This window comes from Callorhinus ursinus, unplaced genomic scaffold (genome assembly GCF_003265705.2).
Source record: "Callorhinus ursinus isolate GAN/ISIS: 27379988/994484 unplaced genomic scaffold, GSC_fseal_2.0 scaffold4, whole genome shotgun sequence".
NCBI lineage: Eukaryota > Metazoa > Chordata > Mammalia > Carnivora > Otariidae > Callorhinus > Callorhinus ursinus.
The window spans coordinates 89,077,204-89,101,321 of record NW_027397066.1 but is presented as its reverse complement, the minus strand read 5'-3'; the positions used below and the strand labels follow the sequence as shown (position 1 = coordinate 89,101,321).

The 24,118-nt window shown below is 41.5% G+C and overlaps 1 long non-coding RNA gene and 1 pseudogene across 1 annotated transcript; one reads left to right on the top strand and one right to left on the bottom strand.

Annotated features, from left to right (window-relative positions):
* The first annotated feature begins 12,987 nt into the window (after window positions 1-12,987).
* LOC141372488 (uncharacterized) lies at window positions 12,988-23,429 on the top strand. The gene is made up of 4 exons (XR_012377752.1): window positions 12,988-13,046; window positions 15,227-15,304; window positions 15,720-15,766; window positions 23,374-23,429. It is a non-coding gene; the product is annotated as an uncharacterized lncRNA (long non-coding RNA).
* Window positions 13,291-13,372, bottom strand: LOC112825652 (U4 spliceosomal RNA; annotated as a pseudogene).
* Window positions 23,430-24,118: the final 689 nt, after the last annotated feature.

Genomic DNA, 24,118 nt, shown 5'->3' with positions numbered 1-24,118 from the left:
GGGAAAATTATTTTTTCCTGGGTTATGCCCAATCACAAGAGAATTTATGGCCAGAATCTGGCTAATCCCTTCGTGTTATGGTTCTTAGCAACCAGATCTTTTTGCTTCACACCCACACTGTTTATGAGGGTGCTAGGTAAACCCAGGTAGATCTACCCAGGTAGATCAGGACTCATTCAGCTTTCTTCTATCCATTCCAGAAGTACCATCACACTTACCTTCTGTCTTAATGCTGGGGCCAGCCACTGCTCCTATCTTGCTTCTCCTACAATAGCTTTTAGATCAAGTCATCACAAGTCACCTTGATGTATACATTTTCCTAATTCTGTATCGCTCAGGAGAAGAGTAAGAGTGATTGGATCTTTTTTCTTCCTAGGGGAATTCTGGTTCCTTATCCTATCTCTACCCACTGCTTTGAATCCTATTTTTTCTAACCCCTCACATCCCGTTCCTCCTCAACCTGCTCTACTATGGTTTCCATTGTCAAGATTTACGGTGATCCCAGCTAGCCAAATACAAGAGCCAGCATTCCTTATACCATCTTACTGGCCAATCAGCATATAAACCACTCTATGTTCTTAAGGCACATATGTTCTTGGCTTCCCTGACACTATGTTCTTCTGGGTTTTTCTTTACCATTGATAGCCTTTGTCTTCCTCCTTTTGGATGATCTTTCTTTGCTCAGTTCCTAAATTTTTGAGCATTCCAAAGGCTTGGTCTTAGTTTCTTTATTCTTTTCTATCTCTGTCTCATCCATTTCCATGGTTTTGCAAACCACCCAGATGATGATTTCCAAACATATTTCATCAGCTCCACTAACCTCCATGTTTACATAGCCAGCTGCCTCCTTGATATGAAATTTGATAACTTATAATCATTTCAAGCCAGAATTTTTGATTCCCTTCCCAAATCTTTCCCTTTCTTTACCAGTTCAATGAATGACATCAGTGTCCATGTAGTTGTTCAAGCTAAAAACTTTTAGATATCACCCTCGATTCTTTCTTTCCTTTTATTCCTATGTCTAATCCACCAGCAAATCTATTCGGCTAACCCTCCAAAATTGATCACAAATCTGCTCATTTCTCTTATTCTCTGCCTTTACTCTCAGTCCAAGTAAGCATCCAGCTGGTTTTCCTGCTTCCACCCTTGTCCCACACAAGTCATCCTCTACACAGCAGTCCAAAGCGATTTTTTTTAAAGATTTTATTTATTTATTCATGAGAGACAGAGACAGAGAGAGAGAGAGAGAGAGAGAGGCAGAGGGAGAAGCAGGCCCCCTGCCGAGCAGGGAGCCCGATGCGGGACTCGATCCCAGGACCCTGGGATCATGACCAGAGCCGAAGGCAGACGCTCAACCATCTGAGCCACCCAGGTGCCCCCAAAGCGATTTCTTAAATGCATTTCATCTCATGTCCCTTCCCTGTCATTTCAATTAAAATCAAATCAGTCTGTCACACAGTCTCATCCATTTTGTTTCTTGCTATCAGGTATAAAGGTAGATCTTTTTATCTTTTCATGAAGCAGATCTTTTTACTCTTCAACTCAATCCCAAACTTGCTGGCTATGCAACACCTCTTGGTCTATTTAAGAACTGGTTTAGCACATTGAGAGAGGTTTTTTTCCCCCTCCTCTCCTTGAATCTGGACTGACCTGTGAATTCTTTGGCCAATAGAGTAGGGGGACAGTTCAAGTCCTGGTCTTTAAGAGAACTGACAGCTTCTGTTTTGTTGTCTTGGAACCATGGAAGAAGTCCAGCTAATCTGCTGTGAGCAAGCCCATGCCAAACACATTGAAAGGCTATGTAGGAAGAGAAAAATGATGGGCCAGCCACCAGATATTCCGATCATCCCATCTGAGATATCAGAAACGGAGGGGCGGAGATGATCTGTCTCCCTGTGCTCTGTTCAAATTCTTAGAATCGTGACATATAGTTTTAAGCCACTAAGTTTTGAGGTCATTTTGTTATAGCAATATAAAACGAGACCATATGGAAAGTAATTTGAGAGAATGCCTTGAAATGTCTTCATTCTATTTCTTAGTCATTTAACAATTTGGCTAAGTACAGAATTCTTGGTTGAAAGAGTTTTTCTTCAGAACTTCGAAGGTATTGCTCTATTTTCTTCCAGCTATAAGTGCGGCTAGTGAAAAGTCTGATGGCATACTGATTCATGTATCCTTGTATGTGATCTGTTTGGTTTTTTCTTTTTCTTCTGCGGAAGTTTTAGGTTTTCCTCTCTGACCTCAGTGTTACTAAGCATCATGACGATATGATTTATTTTGAGTCTTATTTCAGTTTCCTCTAGTTTATTAAGTTCATCTCATCCATCTAAATTTTGCTTTTTAAAATGTTTATTGTTCTACTCCTCTCCCACTACCATTCCTTTGTAGGTTTATGCCTTTCTAAACCATTCACTGTAACACTAACAAGGTTGGGGGAAACAGGGGCTTTACTTATCTATGTCGGTTCCCTGAACTTCTGTTTGGTTCATATTATTGTATATTTTATTATATGCACCTTATAAAATTCTGAATTTTGTATATTTTGTACATATTATTTTATAATTACTTTCTTCACATTGTCTCACTAACAAAATTATAAACTGCATGACCGTTAGGACCATTCTTTCTGGTTCACTACTTTATCCTTCATCTCTTAGTATGGTGCCTGCCACATAGTTGTCATTTAATAAATATCTCTTCAATGGATGAATAAAAAAAAGGCTTGGGATGAGGAGCAGGAAAGGTAGCAGGAACAGACAGTATCAAAAGTAAATGTTGGGGTGCCTGGGGGGCTCAGCCGTTAAGCATCTGCCTTCGGCTCAGGTCATGATCCCAGGGTCCTGGGATCGAGCCCCACATCAGGCTCCCTGCTCCGCGGGAAGCCTGCTTCTCCCTCTCCCACTCCCCCTGCTTGTGTTCCCTCTCTCGCTGTGTCTCTCTCTGTCAAATAAATAAATAAAATCTTTAAAAAAAAAAAAAAGTCATAATCCACCTCATCCTTTTGTCCAGACCAGTGATTTTTAACTGAGGGTGATTTTGTTCCGCAGAGGACATTTGGCCACACCTGGAGGCCTTTTTGACGATCAGAACTGGGAGGGGGAGCAGTTTGCTACCAGCATCTGGTGAGGCCAGGGATGCTGCTAAACATCCTACAGGGCACATCACAGCCCCTTACAACCAAGAGTTATCTGGTCCAAAATTCTAATAGCTCCGAGGTGGAGAAACCCTGGCCTAAGACCAAACTCTAACAGCTCATTTATGTAGTTTGGTCTCTTAAATACATTGCCCATTTTCAGAGTACCACACACGTGTCAAGACTTCCAACTGTATGCCCTCTTTGGTGTGTGGGCTCAGTGGAAAAGTACTAAGTTTGAATGTCCTATGGCTCACCCCTGCCTGGTGGATTTTTTTATATTTAATATATTCACTTATTTTTTTGAAAGCTGGGATTAGTGGATAAAGAAGGGAGTAGGAAATAAATTCACAGAATCCCTACTTAATTCATTATTTTTCTTTCTAACATGCAATGGTAAGTGGATTTAATGGTGTCTTACATTTTTCTCAGATGCTCTCCCACCTTCTCAGAGGAAAGTGCCTTTCAGCTCTTCACAATAACCAAATAGTGTAATAGCACTCTAGGGCTAGCAGGGGCCTCATTTTAAGATAAAGTAATTGTGCCTCGTGTAGCCAGCTCAATACAGAACTAGAATATGAAGCCAGGTCTGTCCTAAAAGGTAACTATACTCTGTCCTAGTGTGTTCTTTGAATGAAAAATAACAACAATAACAACAACAAACTCTTTGACTACACAGAGTCACTTTTTTTTTTTTTAAGATTTTATTTATTTATTTGACAGAGAGAAAGAGCACAAGCGGGGGGGGGGGGGGGGGGGGGGGGGGAGCGGCAGGCAAGCAAAAGGAGAGGGAGAAGCAGGCTCTTTGATGAGCAAGGAGCCCAGTTGCAGGGCTCGATCCCAGGACCCCAGGATCATGACCTGAGCCGAAGGCAGCTGCTTAACCGACTGAGCCACCCAGGCGCCCACACAGATTCATTTTTAACAACACAATTAATAAAATGCTTACCTTTGTCTACTTTCATCAAGTTGAAATCACCTGGGGCAACCATCCTGGGTCACCCGACCATACCAAATGCACAGTTGATTGTGACCTTGCAGACAAAGAATGGATTTGTAGTTATATGTTGTGACATGCTTCCCATTCAGGCCTTGCATAAGCTATGTTTTGATGACACCTATGTTTGCAGAGTGAATTCATTCAGGCTAAACTCAACAATTAGTCATGGTTGGTTATTTAAGGCTTTACCACTACCCAGCTCCACCTCTTACTTTCAACCTCACCGTTTCAGCCCAAACTAAAATTGGCACAAAATGGACTCCATGTTTTCTCCTCTGTAATCCTTGTTCTAACTAATGACGTGGGCCATATTTTAAGAAGGTAACCATTTTGCTCTTGTTGTTCTCTAAATAGGAGCCAGATAATGGCTCTCTTCATTTTCTTCTCTTAGAATTTCTGAAAGTCAGGTGCATAGCAAAGGTTCTTTGACATTTTCAGGTAAATGAAAGCCTTGAGCCAAATCCATAGAGTCTCCTGTTTCTCCATTCACAGCTCTATAAGATGAGAGTTCAGTCATTTCTTTCTTTTACCACCTGGCTTATAAGTATCTTCTTTCTCCAAAACCTGCAGGACATCTCTAAGTTCAAATGTTTAACCACACCTCTGTGCTGGGTTTTAACAGATGTCACTCAACCTTCTCAATAGGCCACAGACCAGAGCGGGCAATCCACCATCATTCGCGATGCCCATGGCATAGATTTAAAGCTCACTTCATCACCAAGGGGAGTCTGGATCCTAGTTAACTTCTCGATCAATACCCACATAGTACTTCTTTCCTCTTCATTGATGTTCATTTTCATGTGTCATTTACGCATGTGGCTTTTATCCACCAAACTGTAGTTCCTTGAGGGTAGGGCCCTATCTTTCCTTAATGTTTGTATTGATAACATACTGCCTCATCCCCTAGGACAGTCATCTCTGTGATTTGGCCCTAATGAGTTTTATTTGCAGTGGGTGATAGATGAAGCGATAGCTGATGTGCTCTATGCCATAAGCCTTCCTTCTTTACCTACTTAACCTTCTTTTCCTGGTGACTTCCTTATTTGGGCAGCTAGACCAGAAGGCATTCATTTTCTTTAGGAGTAGTCAGTGATGAAATAAGAAGGGGAAAAAAAAGCAAATTCTCAACTTTTAACATCAAAATCTTTGTACTGAATGATGGGAGAGGTTGTAGAGGATAAACAAATGTATAGAATCCGTCTTCCTCCTCCTCCTCCTTCCCACCAGATAGAGATCCCAGGAACTAAGAACGGAGGAAGAGTATGGGAAGAACAAGAGAGCTTCATGAGTGGGTCTGTCTCTGGGCCTGGCTTCCTGCCCCAGCCCCCAGAGAGCTTCAGCATACCCCTGATCTGAGTTTATCTGGACTTTCCTTGAGGAAGGCAGCAGAAACGGCGTTGAGGGGTGGAAGGAGCAGGGTGAGTGCCTGGGACAGTCCAAGGTCCACTGGGGGCCCTAGGTCGGAGGTGACTAACCTTCCCCGGTTTCCATAAGAAAAATCCTAGAAGTTTGGGAGAGAGAGAGAGAGAGAAGTAAAAAAAAGAGGGTGAGAGAGAAGAGTAAAGGGAAGGAGGTGAGGGGGGCAGGTGGGGAGAGAAAAAGGTAGGAGAGAGGAAAAGAAAGAAAGGATTGCCTTCTCTACTTTCCCTGCCTGCCCGGCTGGAGTTGAGATTTTCTACACGCTAGCAAAGGATCCTCTGAGACATAGGTATTAGGTCAAAACGGTTTTGTTTTTTTTTTAAAGATTCTATTTATTTATTTGACAGAGAGAGAAGGGGGGGGACACAAGCAGGGGGAGTGGGAGAGGGAGAAGCAGGCTCCCTGCTCAGAAGGGAGCCCAGTGCGAGGCTCGATCCCCCGATCACCTGGGATCACGACCCGAGCTGAAGGCAGACACTTAACTGACTGAACCACGCAGGCATCCCTCCTAATGGATTTTTAAAAGTGTACAATACAGGATTGTTATGTGCAGACGTTAGACTGTACAGCAGATCTCTAGAACTTACTCATCTCTTGTAACTGACATTTTCTACCCATTGACTAGTCGCTCCCTGTTTTGTGCATCTAAAACAGTTGGTCATCAGCAATTTCATATCATTTAACTAACCTAATACGACAGGCAGGACCCCCTTATGACTTTTGTGGGCATAAGACACTTCCTCCTGTGAAGAAATTTAAAATTACATTTTTAATTTTGCAACAGAGACAGATATATTAGTATTATGTGTTACAATACGTTCCTCAACGTAAAAGTTCATTTTTTTCCTACTGATTTATAAAGAAATAAAAACATGTTCTTGGGCCCCTAAAAGTATTGTGTTCTTTAGGCGCCGTGTGCCCACAGGGCCTGCTGGGATGTAAGCCCCAGGTTGGGACAAGAACAGGCCAGCAGCCCTGGAGCTCCATTCCTGAGAGTCGCTCACCCCCATCCTCCCTTTTTTCTCCTTGCTTTTGTAGATTCCTTCCTTCTCCAGAGGAGTGGGCTTCTCTCACCTTGGCCTTTCCACAGGTGAATAAATCCCTTTAATCTCCAACCCAGTCAGAGAGTCCTGCTCAGGTAATTAGTAAGGGTATTTCCATTTCAACTGGGAACTAACTGCAAAATGCAGGCCTTTGTACTGCTATGTAAATTAGACTGGCTATCAGGTTGATTAATATTAAAAACAAACAAACAAACCCCAAAGCAACACCGTCACCATGTGGGTACGGAGCTCCTGACCACCATCCACAACATCCCTGGTGACCAGGAAAGTGAGCTAAGGACTGATCTTTGTAGCAGGTACATTTACACATTGGCAAGGTTTCAGACCTCCGCCCCTTTCCCCCCTCCGCTAATTCTGCTCTAAGATTGTGGCAGAAAACACACTGGCTCTTGCTTTGACAACCACAGGGGTTTGTGTGAGTGAATGACATTTTATTACTCTGCCCTTAGAAATTAGCCTCCATGCTGTCAGGCCTGCCATGGAGCTTTTCCCCACTTCTTCTTCAGATGTCAACCACCCAAATTTCAAATAATACTGGAGGATGATGTGAGTGGGATTGGCCAAGCTGTCTCTAGGCAGTTTGGTGGGACCAACACTCTGTGGCTAGAAGGAAGTGGAGATTAACAGATAATGCGACAACCTCTCTGCTCAAAGATTCATTGGCAGATGAGCTTTGAATAACACTGATGCATTAATCAATTATTTTTCGAAAAACATACACACACATATACCCCTTCTGGTTTTAGGAGATTTTCTCTTAAATTCATGTGGGTAGAGGTTTTACTCAACTGCATAATTCTCTTGCTTTTGGAGTATAACACCCAGTCTCCTCATTCCTACCCTAGTAGGTCTGTATTTTTAAGCCCAAGAGAATTAAATTTGATTTTGTTTTGATAATTGTTCTGACAATTTTAAGACACCTTTTGAAACTATTTGCAACATTCCAGGCTTTTTCAAAGCTAAGGCTAGAAATAACTTTTCTAGCTATTTGTTCCATCTCTGAGTTTCAATTTGTCTTTGCATTTTGATTTAACAGTTGATTTTTGTGAAACCTTATGGAAACTTCAAGTTAATTAAATATTTTAATTAAAAAATAAGCCAGACATCAATTATCCGTCTTCAGGAATTATTATAGAATATCTTTGACAATAAGACTAAGGATTTCCTTGATGATTTGTGAAGATATTTTCTGATTATGCAATTATAAAAAGCAATTTTGATTGTGATATTTGATATGAGTTATTTCCAGGTGAATGGAGAATTCTGGAGACAGAGTGATAGATAAAGTAGATCTACATTTCACTCTGGCAACTGACTATAACACCTGGAAATTATGTACATGTTGTTAAATGAGATAATGTATATAAAAGAACCAAGCATTAGGGTTGGTACACAGTATATGTTCAGACACAGTCCCTTTTCTCAAGAAATTTACAATCGAGCATCAGTGAAAGTAGAAACTGTATACGAAATTATTTATACCTTGGGGATTAACTTCCTAGAACTATTTTTCCAAAATGCTTCTCTATTAGTCTCACTCTTTCAACAATACCTATTAAGCACAGACTTTTATATTGCATCAATTCTAAGTGAGGCATTTATTCACATTTTATTATCTCTAAAATTGTGGTAGGTTTTTGCATTGATTGTGGCTTACATTGCTGTCAGCCAGAGCAAACATGGTGTATCCTTGGCGATCATTCCCTGTGGAACAGTTGGATACCTGAGCGCTTCTGTGTTCCTGTCAACTGACTTTTAAGGACCATGTGAGGAAGGCACATGAATTGTGGTCATTTGAAATCTAACACTTGATAAGATCAACAGGGCACTAGCCCCCAAACCTGCAAAATGGTGGGTGTCAATGGCTTGGAAGAAAATCCAAGAGATACTAGTGGAGCACACTTTTAAGAAAATGGTACAACAGCGGGGACACCTGGGTGGCTCAGTCGGTTAAACATCTGCCTTTGGTTTAGGTTATGAGCCCAGGGTCCTGGGATTTAGCCCCACATTGGGCTCTCTGCTCAATGGGGAGTCAGCTTCTCCCTCTCCTGCTCCCCCAGCTTGTGCGTGTTCTCTCTCTCTCCCTCTCTGTAAATAAAAAAAAAAAGAAAGGAAGAAAAGAAAAAGAAATGGTACAACACCAACACTCAGGGTGGCACAGCTGATACTGTGGGAAACGTCACGGACGCTGACCTTTCTGAATTAAAAATGTGATGCAGCAGAGTTTTAGACACTGAATATGAAAAAGTTTAGAAAATGGAACCAATTTATTTTGCTTATATTTTCCTTTTTAATGTATGTGTAAGAATGATATGATAAACATCTATGACTAAGCAGTTCTCTTAGACCAAACAGAAAAACGTCTAAGTAATAAGAAAGCATAGTGTCATAGTTTCAATAAGCATTATGTCATAATTTTGGAGGCTTTACGTGGTTTCTTAATGGTATATAAAATAGCGATGCATCTCACCATCAGTGATACCTTAGATCCAATGAATTCTGAGTACCTGCTATACCCTGTGCTAGGCTTTGCAGATATAGTTAATGAATAAAATATTTATGGAATGCCTACTATGTTCTCCCAAATTGCTATGTGTTGTGAATGGGCCAGACAAGCTCTCATGGATGTTTTTCTGGCTGGGAAGACCAGACCCCATACGATACATTTCGAGAGAGGATAAATAACCTGGAGGGGAAAAATTTTGTCTAATGGATTATGAAGGCTATTGCAATAGAGTTAAACACTGATGTCTAGGACACAGTCCCTTTTCTCAAGAAATTTACAATCGAGCATCAAAGATAGAAGGAGATTTCAAATTGGTGTGTTAGATGCCGAGAGCTTCTGGAAAGTCTGGAGTTAAAACTGTCCTGAAGGGCAAATAAGGATTATCTAGCTGAATAGAGAAAGGGTATTCCAAGCAGAAGGACTGTCATGCTTAAAAGCCAAGAAGTAAGAGGGAGGCTGATGAACTTCTTCAGCTGTAAGGAGTTCAGGTGGCAGAGCTTACAGTGGGAGGGGCAAGAGATGAGCCTAGACAGGTAGGTGAGTGTTGGAAGATCTTGGAGGCTGGGGTGAGTCTTTTGGTCTTTCTACCAAAAGCAATGGGGTTTTGTGCAGGGCATAGGCATGATAGAATTTGTATTTCAGAAAGATCACTGTTGCTGGAGTGTGGAGGGTGCATTCATTTTCTCCCTTCCCCTCCCGCTAGGCAAAAAAGCCAGTTGTGGCAGTGACTCGGGAAGTTGACAATGGCAGCCATGTTAAGTTTCCCAGTTTTCCCAACTCGACTGGATCTTTATCCCGTTGTGTGGGCTTTGTAATAAAATGTTGACTCCAGTCATCTATGGTCACTGCTCAAGTGGTACCCAGTTACAGACACTACAATCAGTTTTAAATGAAGTCCTGTCAGGTTATTTGACTAGAAAAGCAGATTAATAAAACCACTGATCCAGTGAGCAACTGATCAATAAAAATGCCACTTCAATTACATGATAAAGTAAAAAATCAAAGTGTATGGTTACCCTCCTGAGCTTCTGTGGGACTGAAGAATTTCCATCTGAGATTTATCAAAGGGTCTTGAAAGCCAAAGAATGGTTTAGATGAAACTCAATTGATTTTGTTTTTCTGCCAGAACTCAGAGCTTTCTACAGGTCACAGCCTGTCAGGTATAAAAAAATCTTAATTTTACCAGAGCTTCCTTTCATGGTTTCGAAGGGAGAAGGCCCCAGCAAGTGCTGGCCTGATAAACATTGGTCATGTGTCTGTTTAAGCAGAAGTAAATGAAAATGCGCAGACTCTCAAGTTCAAAGGGAGGATTCTGTACCCGAGAAATGTCGCTTTCTGGAATTCCCACTTCTTTGGAAAGGCACCTGGCAAAAAGGTTTCTTAAGCAAGGTCGGGAAGGCTCGGCTTCAGTGCCTTCACTTCAGCCAGAATGACTTCTGCCTTTCTTGTTGGAGCCCATGAAAGGCTGCGACACCCTGAGAGATGGGCTGTTTGCTGAGCCATCCTGGAAGGCTCCAGATCCAGGGAGAATGCGAACATCTGTCTCTCAGTTGCTCACGCCTTTTTGAAAATAGTTGCATTTTCTAAGCAACCTCTTGCAAGGAAATAAGGATGGGCCAAACAAGTCACCTCCGGACATTTTATTCTCCTGTGCTTTTGTATTTCTGGGTGCGCACAGGTTTACCCCTGCAGGAAACCATTTAAAGAATGTAGATAATACCTATCAGTGTTGTGAGTCACCCTGTCAAGTGAGTTAGGTACAATCGTGCATCCTTGTAAGTTATTTATCATACCCCGAGGCTTGATGGAATACAGTTTCCTTGATGAAGAGATAAAAAGGAGCAACATAAAAGCAAGGTAAAAGAAGAACAGTTCATTAAAACTGAATCTACCTTCTGGTCTTAACTTTTTTAGAGTTTTTTTTTTATCAGTATTACTGAAATTTATCATAACAAAAATTTGCTTTATAGAATCCCTTGTGAGAAAATAAAGAGAACCCTAAGGGACAGCGTGCATTTGGAAAGGGACAGAAAGACAGAGAGACCGAGAGAAAGGCCGATAGACAAAGAAAAGGAAGGAAGAGAAAGGGAGAAACTAAAGGAATTGACTTCTGAAAAACTGGAATACTGAAAATGCGGGCAAAGAAACCAACGTCACCCCCCCCCCCCCGGCCCGAGAAAAAAAATAAACAGTTCTGACAAAGCAACAGCTCTTTGCTGTTGAAATTAACGGGAGGAGTTTGCGAAGCTGGACAGAGAAGACCACCCGGGGGTTGCCTCCCTCCCAGAGGAAGGCTTAAACCGAGGTGGAGGAACAGGATTAGTCCCTGGGAACAATGGATTCAACCTGAGCAAGCTGATACCCTCACCTTAACCCAAGGGGTTCAAGCAAAGATTTCTAAGGGCCTCACAGTTCTAGGGGTTCTGTATCTCGCAGGGTGGGTGGGGTGGCCACTGAGAAGTAGTGGGCTCAGGTCCAAGAAAGGGTGGAAAAGGGAGATAATTGATGCTTTATTCTGTGTTGAAACGTAGTTCAAATTCCAGTTTGTTTACCCTCCTTCTCCCATTGCTCTACTAGAACAGAACCCTCAGGCATAAATAAGCCTCCGGAAGAAGAATAGCTGATTTTCAGGAAGTAGTATTAAGGGTTTGTTAAATAGAGCAATGCAAAAAAAAAAAAAAAAAAAGTTTCAACCTCTTCATACTGTGTTTCAAAGGACTTAAATTTAAGCTACATAAATAATAGATGGATACAATTTCTTTGTGAAAAATGAAAATATTACATTTAAGGCTCAGCTCCCCTGTCATCACCATTCTTAATCCAAACTCTTTCCCAGCCTCTCCCAAGGAAGTCTTACCAGTCTACTGTGTTTTCTTTATAGACCTTCTTCTAGGTAGAAATGATGCAGTATTGTTCTATGCATATAAGCGTGTTTTAAAAATAAATACTATGGTTTACAAAATTTTTTTATCGAATACGCTTGACATGTAACATTGTGTAAGTGTAAGGTATACAGGGTGTTAGTGTGATACATGTATATATTGTAATGTGATTGCCAATGTAGTGATATCGATCACATTATGTAATTCTTGTACAATATTGTCTATGTTCACTATGCTGTACTTTGGATCTCTATGGCTTATTTACTGTTTGTGACAAGTCTGTACCCTTAAACACCCATCACTCTTACCCTCACCCCTCATCCCCTTGTAATTACCATTTTACTTTCTGTTTTTTTACAGGTTTAACTTGTTTAGATTCCACGTGGAAATGATAACATACAGTACTTTTTCTCTGTCTGACTTACTTCGCTTAGCATAATGTGCCCAAGGTCCAACCGTGTAGTTGCGAATGGCAGGATATCCTCCTTTCTCGTGGCTGAATAATACTCCGTTGTATATATGTACTACATCTTTTTTCCCCATCCATCTGTGGGTGGGCATTTGGGTTATTTCCATAACTCTGGGTTATTTCCATTTCGCTATTGTGAATAACGCTGTTGATAAACATGGGAGTACGGGTATCTCATCCAAAACCTGTTTTCGTTTCCTTTGCATATGAAGTGGAATTGCTGGATCGGATGGTAGATTTATTTTTCATTTTCCGAGGAACCTCCATGTTGTTTTCCACAGCGGCTGGATCAATTTACATCCTCACCAACAATGTATAAGGGATCAGGATGGAGTTTTTTATTGCTATGTCTTAGAGATGGGCCCTTATTAGTTCATGAACTCTACCTCATTCTTCAAAACTGTTTTATAGTGTTCTGTGGCCAAGACAAGTTATAGTTTATTTATTTAGCCATTCCCCTATGATTTTCGGTTATGTGTTTTCCAGGTGGTTGTTTTAGCTACGGTCAATAAATGCCGCAAAGACCATCCTTATACATGCCTCCGTGTGCACCAATGGGACTGCTTCTCTGAGGTACAAATAACTGCGCTTCTGGCTTCTGGGTCTCTAAGTCTCACAAGGGCAGCCTGAATTCAACTATATGTCACAGAGGGTCTGAAAATTTGCCTCAAAAACTGGAGAGAAAGGAAGAGTTACTCTAATCTGAGCCAAACATCAGCCCATTTCCCAGATATATGAAACAACTATTAGTTTTCCAGTCTCTGTGGTTAGTGACTGATTAGGAAAGCTACACATGTCATCACCCCTAAAAATATACTACTTTTGGAAAAGTTTTCAATTAGCAATAATCGTGCCTTGGATAAACCTCATTGGCTATGATACTGCCACTGCACGAAGCTAAAAAATATACTACTTTAATATGCTTTCTCTCTTTCGTAGCTTGCATGTTCAATATGCATTTCAGGAATAAAAAATAAGAGCCATTTTATATTTATATACAAATATGTGTAAACCAAGACTTCGATCCTAATGCAGAGAGGCATTCTGTAAGAACACTGTCTTTTCATTTACGAAGCGAACATTGAATGAATACATCAGATGGGGAAGAAAAAAAAGAGAATGCCGCCCAAGTTGGAAAGCACAGTCATTTCAGTCCTGTGCTGTCTAGACCAGCCGCATCAGGATCAATCCAGTCGCAAATCCTCTGAGCAGCCGTTTGTGTGCCATTGACTAATGAAGCTCTTTGAGGGCTCTGTTATTAATGTGATGAAGCAGGAGAGGGAATAAAGAAAGAGAGATTGGACCAAAGGAGAGAGATCCTAAAGAGAGACTCCCTTTCCCCAGCCACTTGTGGAAATCCATTTCAGGTCAACTGGGACCAATTGTGAGTTCTGGCCTGGGGCAAAATTCCTATTTGCAGTCAAGAAATTAATGGGTGGCACCTCAAAATGGGTTGGCTTCAACCGAATCAATGTTTGATGAGGCAATCTTTCCTCAGGCCAAATTCCCACTGAAGTTCATAGGTTAGGGCTGACTGAAGAAATGGACGGATCCTTGAACTTGCTTTCTTCTTTTTTAAGGATCACGATGAAAAGAGCAGAGGGCGGTATCCTGGCCCTAGCACTTTAACTTTCCTGTCTTTGCCCTTACTCTCTTTAATTGGCATGGAAGAATTCCTGAGATGTTAACAGATTTCATTAGTATACAACTCTGCAGTGTATAGAGTTCTTTATCAGGCTGATTCCAGCTTAATCGGCTTCCTCCACGAAAGTTGTCCATAAAGCCAAAGAAGGAACTGTTCCTTTACAGTAGCTCCTTTTGAAACCTCTAGGCAGCAGGGAAGAGAGAGAGTCGCCCTGTTGGTTCAGCTGGCTTTTACAGCTGAAGATAACATGAGCCACAGATCTGTCGAGGTTTGTGTTTTCTTGGAGGGGGAGGAGAATTCAGGGAGCAAAATAAAGAGAAGTTTAAGTTTGATATTTCATAACTGTGTGCCTTTTTCCAGGTTTTATTCCTGTAATATTCTCTGTGTGTGGCCAGGTCCCTCATAACACAGCCCCATTGAAGAAGGAGAGGGCAAAGGAAAAAGGAGGAAGGGTGGAGGTAGGGATAAAAGCTAGTCTTTGGGGGGAGAAAAAGACCACGGCTTTTAAGTACCAACCGTGACCTTGGCTGGATGTAGGCAAAGCCTTATGCAACTGAGTTGGCCATTCACTTCTGAAAATAGGATGAGGGACAAGCATGGGCATGGCATCTGTAGTGAGGCCACACGAAGGAAGTGACCCATTTAGAATCTTCTCTGGAAAAAGTGGGTTCCGGAGGCAGTAGAAAGTTGATGGACTGAGAGCTCTCCTTTTCCCTGAGAGTCCTGTTGGGTAATGTCTGTTAGGGAAAAGAAAAAAAGAAAAAAACAATAAATCTGAGGAACAAAGATGGTTGAACCGTTGGAGCAAAATCTGTTTTGTATTTTGGAATCTTTCTGTGGAATTAAAAAATAGGAAAAATGATTTTTTAAATTTCTGGAAAAAGAACAAGCATTGGCGCGTCCGCATTATGTATGCAGCGCTGTTCCTGCCACCAGACTGGGAGTCTAACAAGCTTAGCTGCTTAATAGAAGCATATTTTATTTTCAGGTTGGCCAAGCTATTTCCTGCCTTTGGAGCAAAAACCAGTGCAGTTACTGTACCCTGACGATATTTTTTTCTTTCTGAATATCATAACCTTTTAAATAACAAGCATGCTGCTCTTTCAAGGGCTCTGAAAACATGGATGGAGAAATACAACAACGCTATTTTTCTCCTGTCTCTCAAGACGAACAACTCTTCCTCTAGGTCTGTACACCATTGCTGGGGTTTCTGAGTGTAAATGGAGAAAATGACAATCATGTTGATCTCTCAAGAGTGAGAAAACATAACCAAAATGCACCATAGTGATCAAGTCACATAGCCTGGAAAAGAAGCGTTGAAAACAGGGCCAGTTAGAGTTTCTGGGCTGGGTTGGGGGTCGGTGGGGGGTGGGGGTCTGTCAAAGCAGAGCAAGGTGTGCTGGGCAGGGCAGCGAAGAGTGGGGAGGCCAGCGGAGGGCAGCGAATATGGAAGGCCAAATACCAAAGGCACAAGCTTGTGCCTTTGGTATTTGGCCTTCCATATTCGTTGATGAATATTTCTTCAGTGCACAATCATAGGGCTAAAAAGACTTTAGACTTCATATAATCTAATGCTCTCATTTTACTGAATGACTTGCCAGGGCCAGTGGCACAGTCAAGCCCAAATTCCAGAGCTCTCGTCTCCCGGGTAGGTATTTTCCATTTCTTTAAAAGGGTGGCCATTTGGCCATTCAGGTTAAAATACACAGTCTCTGTCTTCTAGTAGCTTACAATTTAAAATGCCTATTTCCCAGAAAAATGAGCAGTTTGGGGAATGCATTAGCACCGAAATGACAGAAGAAGATACTTGGGTTCTCCGCCTGTGTCGCTGGGTGACCATAAGAAAACCACTGAGCTTGTCTGTGCTTGTGAGTGAAAGTAGGGCCTGGGGCAGCTTCTTCAGCATTTCTCAGAGTTCATGGTTCTGTATGAAACCAAGGTAGACTCGTTATTAATAGTGCCATGAAAGATATGGGAGTGGTCAGATGTGAGGTTACATTTCTCACTTGAAAGTGTGCTATTGGAATAAGAAGTATTACCTGTTTCTGTATCAAAGGTCAGTGTGGGTTCTCACAGTAACATAAAATGCCCTGGCTCTGTCCTTCTTCCTTTACAAACAGGCATCACATGTCAGCTTCCTGACTGACTTCTGGTAAATCATCCTAAAATGGTTCCTGGCATTCACCTCATAGAGGGTTAAAACTTCCTCTCACAAACCAAGGGCTACACACAGAGGAGAGAGACTACAAAGGAGGGTGTTGTTGCTTATTTTGAACCAACTGGGAGACGAGAGTGCCAAAAGGAGAAAAAAGCTGCGGTATAATTTTTTAAATCCAGATTCATAAGAAAAAGTTTACAGGTTTTTTTATTTTTTTACTCCATTTTTCCCCGTCTCCTCTCCGCCCCACCTAAACCATCCCTAAAAATGTCCTCATTCAGGTGAGAACGACTGTTTCTGCTACCCTGCTCTGTGGAGACCCAGGAACAAAATGTTTGGCCAGTGGCGGCATTGATGGGCGGGGTTAGTGAGATGGCCCCACTGGATTCTCAGCCATGGCACGGGAAGGGCTTGGGCAAAAGCGTTTCCTGTGGGGCTACTTTCATTCCTCCCACTGGAAGGACCGGAAGACGAATATGGCGGAGGTAAAAAGGAGCTCCCACCTCCCTCTTTAGCCCCATCTACTTCCTTCTGAGAAATAAGGCGAACAGTCACATCAGTCAAAGGCTGAGCATTCCTGGAAAGTGGTGGCAGGGTGTAGTAAACCGATATTGTTGGAGACCAGGAAGAGACCGGAGACACGGGGTCATATCTGTGTGGAAAACTTTTTGTTATTTTCTTTAACAATGATCTGGGTCTTAAGCCTTAGAAATACTGTGCTGGTCTGTCTGACATCTTGCAGCCTTTTACAGATGTGATTTTTCAGAGGTGAAATACATGTAGTGAAGAATTAATGTCTAGTGAAGAAACAGAATGAGCTGCTGGAAACGTTCACGTTATTACTTTAGGAATATGCAGTTTAAACTGATACAGTGCATGTTTAGTGATATAGTTGATATAGTACATGTTTAAACAGTCCAGAATGAGACAATATTAAAAATATTTACTTTGGGACCCAGAGTAGGTGTTGACATCTATATGAAGGACATGCAGACCTGCCCAATGGTCTTTCTGTGCATTGCCATGCTATTTAAGGGGCCAACCACCTCTTGAGAGTTAGCATGTTTTATTTACTAAATGTAAAAATTTCTTTAGCCCCATTTTTCCTTTTGGGGGTAAAAAATAATTTGTTAGGTGTCAAGGCACCCAGGCAGAAGAAAAACGGGCTTTTCCTCTTCTTTGTGATCTGCTTTGATGACATGGTAACCAAATAACCAAGCTGTGAATATATAGACTCCAAATACATCGAATCAGAGTCTCGAAGAGTGCCAGGTCATATCTTTTCTAAAACTCTTCTGATCTTTCTGTTGTACAGGCAGCGTTGAATAACAGCTTGTCTGAAGCCTCACCAGTTTGAACTGGTATTAGTTGGGAGGAAACTTGGTCTGAAAGAGAACACTAGGAAAAGCAAACGTGTAAATGAGCAATGAAATATAAGTGTGTTCCTTTATGAATTGTTTCATTGAATTAAGAGCATAAAAAGAATGCTGAGAGTCCAATTATTTCACGCAGGCACATCCAGATAGGAACATATTTCAGACATGGATATTCTGTTTTTAATGGCTTTCAGTGCTAGGTATTCAAGTATGTTTCTGTGACTCATTCCTAAACATTACGGAGGATGGAAAAGCAAGTAAGCAGACCAGTAGTAAAAATCATTCTAGAAAGAGCCTATTTTTACAGAAAATAAAAATGGAGGTAAAAGGTTAAATTAAGATTGCTTTAAGACGAAGCACCATGGGTAAATTTTCATGTATGCATATTACAAATGAAACTGATTTTGCAAAACCAAGTTATTAATGTTCTTAGAACTCCCTACCAAAGTTTTTCTTCTTAGTTAATGCCAGAGAGGGTGTTTTAGCCATTTCTCTGACCTCTTGTAAAGGTACTGGTCTGGTTAGATTTATAGGTAATTTCCAGGTTGTGATAGCAATGCCCTATAACTTACCCGTATTTACAAGCCATAGTTATTGGAGGAGAAAATTAAAGGTGAACTTTTACCTTCATTGAGATACAAGAGAATAGAAAATCTTTATAAAAGGGAAGAACAAAAAATGTCATATAAACGTTGAGGTTGAAAATATAAGGTTTGTTTTCTTGAAGGAATTTGGGCACACGCGATAGTAAGGACTTTAAAAAAATATATTTTATTTATTTATTTGACAGAGAGAGAGAGAGACAGCACAAGCCGGGGGAGTGGCAGGCAGAGGAAGAGGGAGAAGCAGGCTCCCTGCTGAGCAGGGGGCCCGACGTGGGGCTCGATCCCAGGACCCTGCTATCATGACCTGAGCGGAAGGCAGCTGCTTAAGGGACTGAGGCACCCAGGGGTCCCAAGGACTTTTTTGTTTGTTTATTTGTTTGTTTGTTTTGTTTGTTTAAGCAGCTAATTAGGCATCAGTTAGATGGAACTCCGAGTCTCACGGTCTTCCCTTTTTGGTTCCTTGAGGGCAATTTCCCCTTGTTTTCTCACTGCACCCAGGAGGCAAGTGGAGATCCTTAAGGAAGGTGTAGGTGGCTGTGTCTTAAGACCTAAAGGTGGGATTCCATTTATTTGACTGCAGGTTCCCATTATTTGTGTGAGTGGGGTTCTGAAGTCATTTGGGAAAGGGTTGAGCACAAGGAACACAGTCACTGAGCAATGACAAACAGGATCCCATGTGGGGGGGGCGGGGGATGCAAAACCAAAAAGGAGAGAATGATCCCTCAGCTTTCCCACTTTATAGAACAGCAAGACTTCCCTAGCCCAACCGGGAATTCAGCCTAGACTAGGGCTACATTTGGATTTTATTCTTTCTTTTTTTTTTTTTTAAGATTTATTTATTTATTTTAGAGAGGTGGGGGTGGAGGGAGAGGGAGAGAGAGTCTTAAGCAGACTTCATGCTGAGTGCAGAGCCCATCGTGGGGCTCGACCTCATGACCCTGAGATCAGGACCTGAGCCAAAACCAGGAGTGAGATGCTTACCTGTGCCACCCAGGTGCCTCAAATACACTAGGATTTTAATTAGGCCTAGGCAATTTTGCCTCGTGGGCCCCTTCTTTCATAAAAAAAATTACTAAAAGTTCTATTTTATGATTGTGTTGTATAAAAACAAAGATATTAATATTATATATTAAAATATTACCTTTAACCTAGATGGTTTTTTTCTTCTGTTTTTAAAAGAAATCAAATGGTTTTGTGGACTCTTGCTAGCATTGTGGGCCTAAGGCCGTGTGCCTACTACCTATCAGATAAGTCAACCCTAACTGAAGCAAGGTAAACCAGGAGGGGGCTCGCAGCCTAAGTGAGAATCGTAGTAGGGGGACAAATGCCACAGAGCCTTCTAGGCATATGGCACAATGGTAAGGATGTTGGAGTTTATTTTCACAGGTGAGATGGGACATTTTCAAGGGTGATGAACAGAGAAATGACATGACCTGCTTTACATTTAGAAGGGACAGTTTATTTTGTGGCAAATACAGTATAGGAGTTAAGGACAAAAGTCTGAGAGACCAGTCGGGGGACTAGTCTGATAATCTAGGCAAGAGATGGTGTGACTTGCCCTAAGGTGAGAGTGGAGGTGGTAGGAAGTGGCCAGATTATGAATAGATATTAAAGGTAGAGGCAAAAGAACTTGCTAGAGGAGATCCAAGGTGATTCCAAGGCTTTTCCTCAAACAACCGCAGAAGTAAATTCATTGTTTGTTGAGATTGAGAAAATCATGGGGGAAGGTACAGTTAGGGGGGAAAATCAAGAGTTCAGTTTTGGACGTGTTAAACTGTAGTTTATTAGACATCGAAGAGGAGCTATATGGAGTTTAGAAAGTGGCTCACGCTGGAGACAGAAATTTGGGAACGTCTACTTGGAGGTGGTATTTAAAGCCAGGCGGAGGATAAGATCTGAGAGGGAATGTTATGCAGATACAGTAGAGAAGAGGCCCAAGGCCTGAAATCTCAGGCACTCTGATATTTTGAAGTTTGGAACATGAAGGACAATCAGCGAAGGGTACTTTGTAGGAGTGGCCAGTGGGGTAGGAAGAGATCCGAGAGAGTGTGGTATCCTGGAGACCCAGGGAAGGAGCACCCAGGTGTGCATGAGCAGTTGCTTTCAAATTTTGACCATAATGGCTGCTTTAACGTCACAGGAAATGATGGTAGACCCACAAGATTTCTCCCTGGTGTGGGAGGAAACCAAGTTTCCTTGCTAAAAATGTGATGGGAAGTCAACCTGATGACCATCCCCCACTCCCTTTATCACAAATAAAGAAATTTAAATAATCCCTTCTGGTTCAGTTAATACACATATGTCCCTGAGAAGGTAGAATAAGCCCAAGAAGTAAAGAAATCTTTTCTCATAGTGGGAGAATGCTTTCTATAGACAGATGGTTTCTTCTGATCACCTTTGAGGAGGCATTTTCTCCGCCAGAGCTCCCACGTGATTCTGGATGTTATAGAAGGAAATGATGAGAACTGTGTACACATGGCAGGGACAAGGAATGCACTAGGGAATCCTATCATGGATATTGATATTGTGGTGAACATACAGACATGATGAGGAGCTCAGAAAAAGGAAAGCACGGCTCAGATCAGGAAGAGAGGAAAACAAAATGCAATCAGAAAAAAGAAAACAACAACAAAACAAAAGAAAAAAATTTGCTTTGCTCCAAATAAAATCCACAACCAACAAAAGTTATATTTAAATATGATTGTCACAGATTTAGTCGGACATTCATCATAAGTCACCAGCCAAGGCTATTATTATAGGGCTTCAAAAGATTTGAAGAGGGTATATATAGGACAAATAAAGTCTGAAGTAATATAACCGCATTATAAAACTTTTGAAAACAAAAGATTACCCTACCTCAAACCAACTAACACAACCACCATTCTGGACTATTTCTTTCCAATCTTTTCTCTAGGTAAATTTTAAAATCTATACAGCTATAATTATAAAATATATAAACTTGCATATCTTACTTCCATCACAGAGCATCAAGACGTGATTTTCTTAAATGTGGCTAAATGTCCTTCTAAACTGGAAATCCTTACAGCGGGATCTTACCCACCTTTGGGCCGCAACAATTTCATTGCTCCAAAATTATTCTCCACCAGCAAATGACAAAGGAGTCTATAAAAGACCCTGTTAATCACCTGCCCTACAGCAAATTCTCTTTTTTTATTGCGACCCAAATCCAACTTTTATTCAGATGTTCACACATCTTTTGTTGGCACCCATTCCCAATTCCGAACTGATTGGGCTTAGCCAATCCTGGTTGTCTATTTCTCTGGGTGTGAGCGTGTGCCTCAGTTCTATCCAGTGAGGTGTGAGAGGAAATCTGGGAATAGTTTATGATTAAAAGAGTCACAAAAAGGAGATCGTCCCCTTTTTCCACTGGACATTGTCATGCCCGCATGACAGAAAACTCTGGCACTCTGGAAGTCATCTTATAACCGGGAAGAGAGGTAGCCAAGGACAAAGCAGATATGCTGGGATCGGAAGAAAGGAAAGATGGAAGTAACCTAGATACCAGGTATTTGCAGTCTACTTAACATTGTACTTGAACATCCTTTTTTGCTTAAATTGGTACATTGAGTTTTTCCGTTGCTTGAAACCAAATGCATCTGCATTAAATCAGAGCCACTGCCCTCCAGCTTGGTCCTCTTTCTCCATTAGGAATTGATTCTGTTACTTGGGTTGCTCTGAGAGAAGGCCCCCATAAGTGGTTGCCCTTGGTTCCTGGTATTGCCCAAGAGCTTGACCCATTGTAATTCACTACTCATTTTTCTCTGTTTGATAACTTTACCCATTCCCTTAATTTCAAGAAAAAGCTTAAAATGCCTCCAGGATCTGGTGTTAAATATTGGAGTCTTGGGGCGCCTGGCTGGCTCAGTCGGTAGAGCACCCAATTCTTGATCTCAGGGTCATGAGTTCGAGCCCCATGTTGGGCATGGAGCCTACTTAAAATTAAAAAAAAAAAATGGAGCCTTGCGTTTGGTATTAATTCATTCAGTATATGTTTGAGTACTTCCTTGGGTCTTATATTAGACATTGCAAGTGCAAATAAGAATGAGGAGCAATATCAGTTTTCAGGTTAGTCAGTCAATATATATTGCCAGCTGTGTGTTAGATGATGGGGTTATGACAGAGACCAGAGTCTGATGGGAAGAGACAGACACAGCCCCCCCCAAACCCAACTTCAACATAATGTACTATGTGTAATAACAGTGGCATAAATAAGATATTCTAGGAATCAAAAATTGAGAGATGACTCATGGCCAAAGAGCCAGAAAAAAATTTCAAAAATATTGCACTCTGGTGCAGAAATAATATTTAAATTGGGTACTGAAGAATGAATAAAAGTTGTCCTGGTGTAGAAGTAGATCGGGAAAGGGCATCTTTGACAAAGAGCATGATAGGAGTAAACATGTAAAGCCATGTAAAAGAAACATTTGGAGAACGGCGAAAAGTTCAGGGGTGCGGGAGATATGTGTGAGAAGAGACCAGAGAGACGAGGCTACAGAGATGGTGTGTAATTGCCAGTACCCTAGGGGGCCACGCTAGGAATCTGGGGTCTTACGTGCGTACCAGGGCAACATGGCACCAAGCACTGAACACATCACGGAAGGCAGAAAATTTACTTGAAGTTTCGTGGTTTATTGGAATTCGTGTGGCTTTTTCAATCCTACTCCATGATATATTTATCTGATAATATACATTTAGGGTATTTTTTCTAAATCTTCCAGTAAAAGCGATGCGCAAGGAAGATATCAGTTTATTCAGTTATGTCTCTGGCATACTGCCACAATCGTTGGAGGGATGTATCCCAGATTGAGAAGTTCTCTGTAGGTAATGGAAAGCTAAAAATTGTTTTTCAGAAGGAGGCAAGGAATAGAAGTAGGTCCTCCCTCTACCCCCCCTCCCCTCAAGGTATCTCTGGATTCAGAATGATATGTGAACTGGAGGAGGGTGGGTGGGTGGAACTTGATAAGAAGTGGGATTTAGGCTAAAGCAAATTATTAGTTGTCTCCCCAGCATCAATTTCCCCTCCTTCCCACAACAACTGTGGCTTTACTGTGTGCATCTACTCCTCCCCCACTTTCTGCTCACCTGTTCCCCACAGGGCTCTACCTCCAGTCCCAGTAGTGGAGCACATGACTCTGCCCCGAGCCAATGGCCGCATTGCATTTGCCTGACTACAGAGAGTCCTTGAACCAGTCATGTGACCCATGTGGGTTCAGTCAGCGCAAAGTACAGGAAGTATGCTAAGAATGCTGGGAGGAAGACATTTGCTCTTTATTTTTAATTAGAAGCTGGAATAAAAGCAGGCTCAGAAGCTATTGGAAGCCTTATCCTGATTACTTGGCCTGAGAATGGAGTAAGAAAGAGAGGAAAGAAATACGAATCCTGGCTCAATCCAGATCCTTCATTTATGTGAGCAAATAAATCTTACTTGTTCAAACCAGTTTGATTCGTATTTTCTGCAACCAGGAGAATCCTAACAGAGACAGAAGAAAAGAAAACCTGTTCCATTTCTAAATGTTATATTTGCTGAAGATCCATCACAGGTCAAGTTCCATGAAGAACTTAGAGATTTGAAGAAACTTTTTTTTTTTCAGCCTCACTTTTCTTTGCCCCCAAATAATCTAACTTTTCAGCTATAGAAATAATACAGGAAAAAGGAAAATGTCTATATTCTTAAAATTAGATATTTAAATGAATATAATTTTTAAAGTCTGTGCTAGAGATCTCTTTTTAAACACAGACACACACACGCACACATGCACACACACCCCTGCAGTTTCATAGGGAATTTTTCTCTTAACAGTGATTTGTGGAAAGCCAAATAAAACACAAAATCATACAGA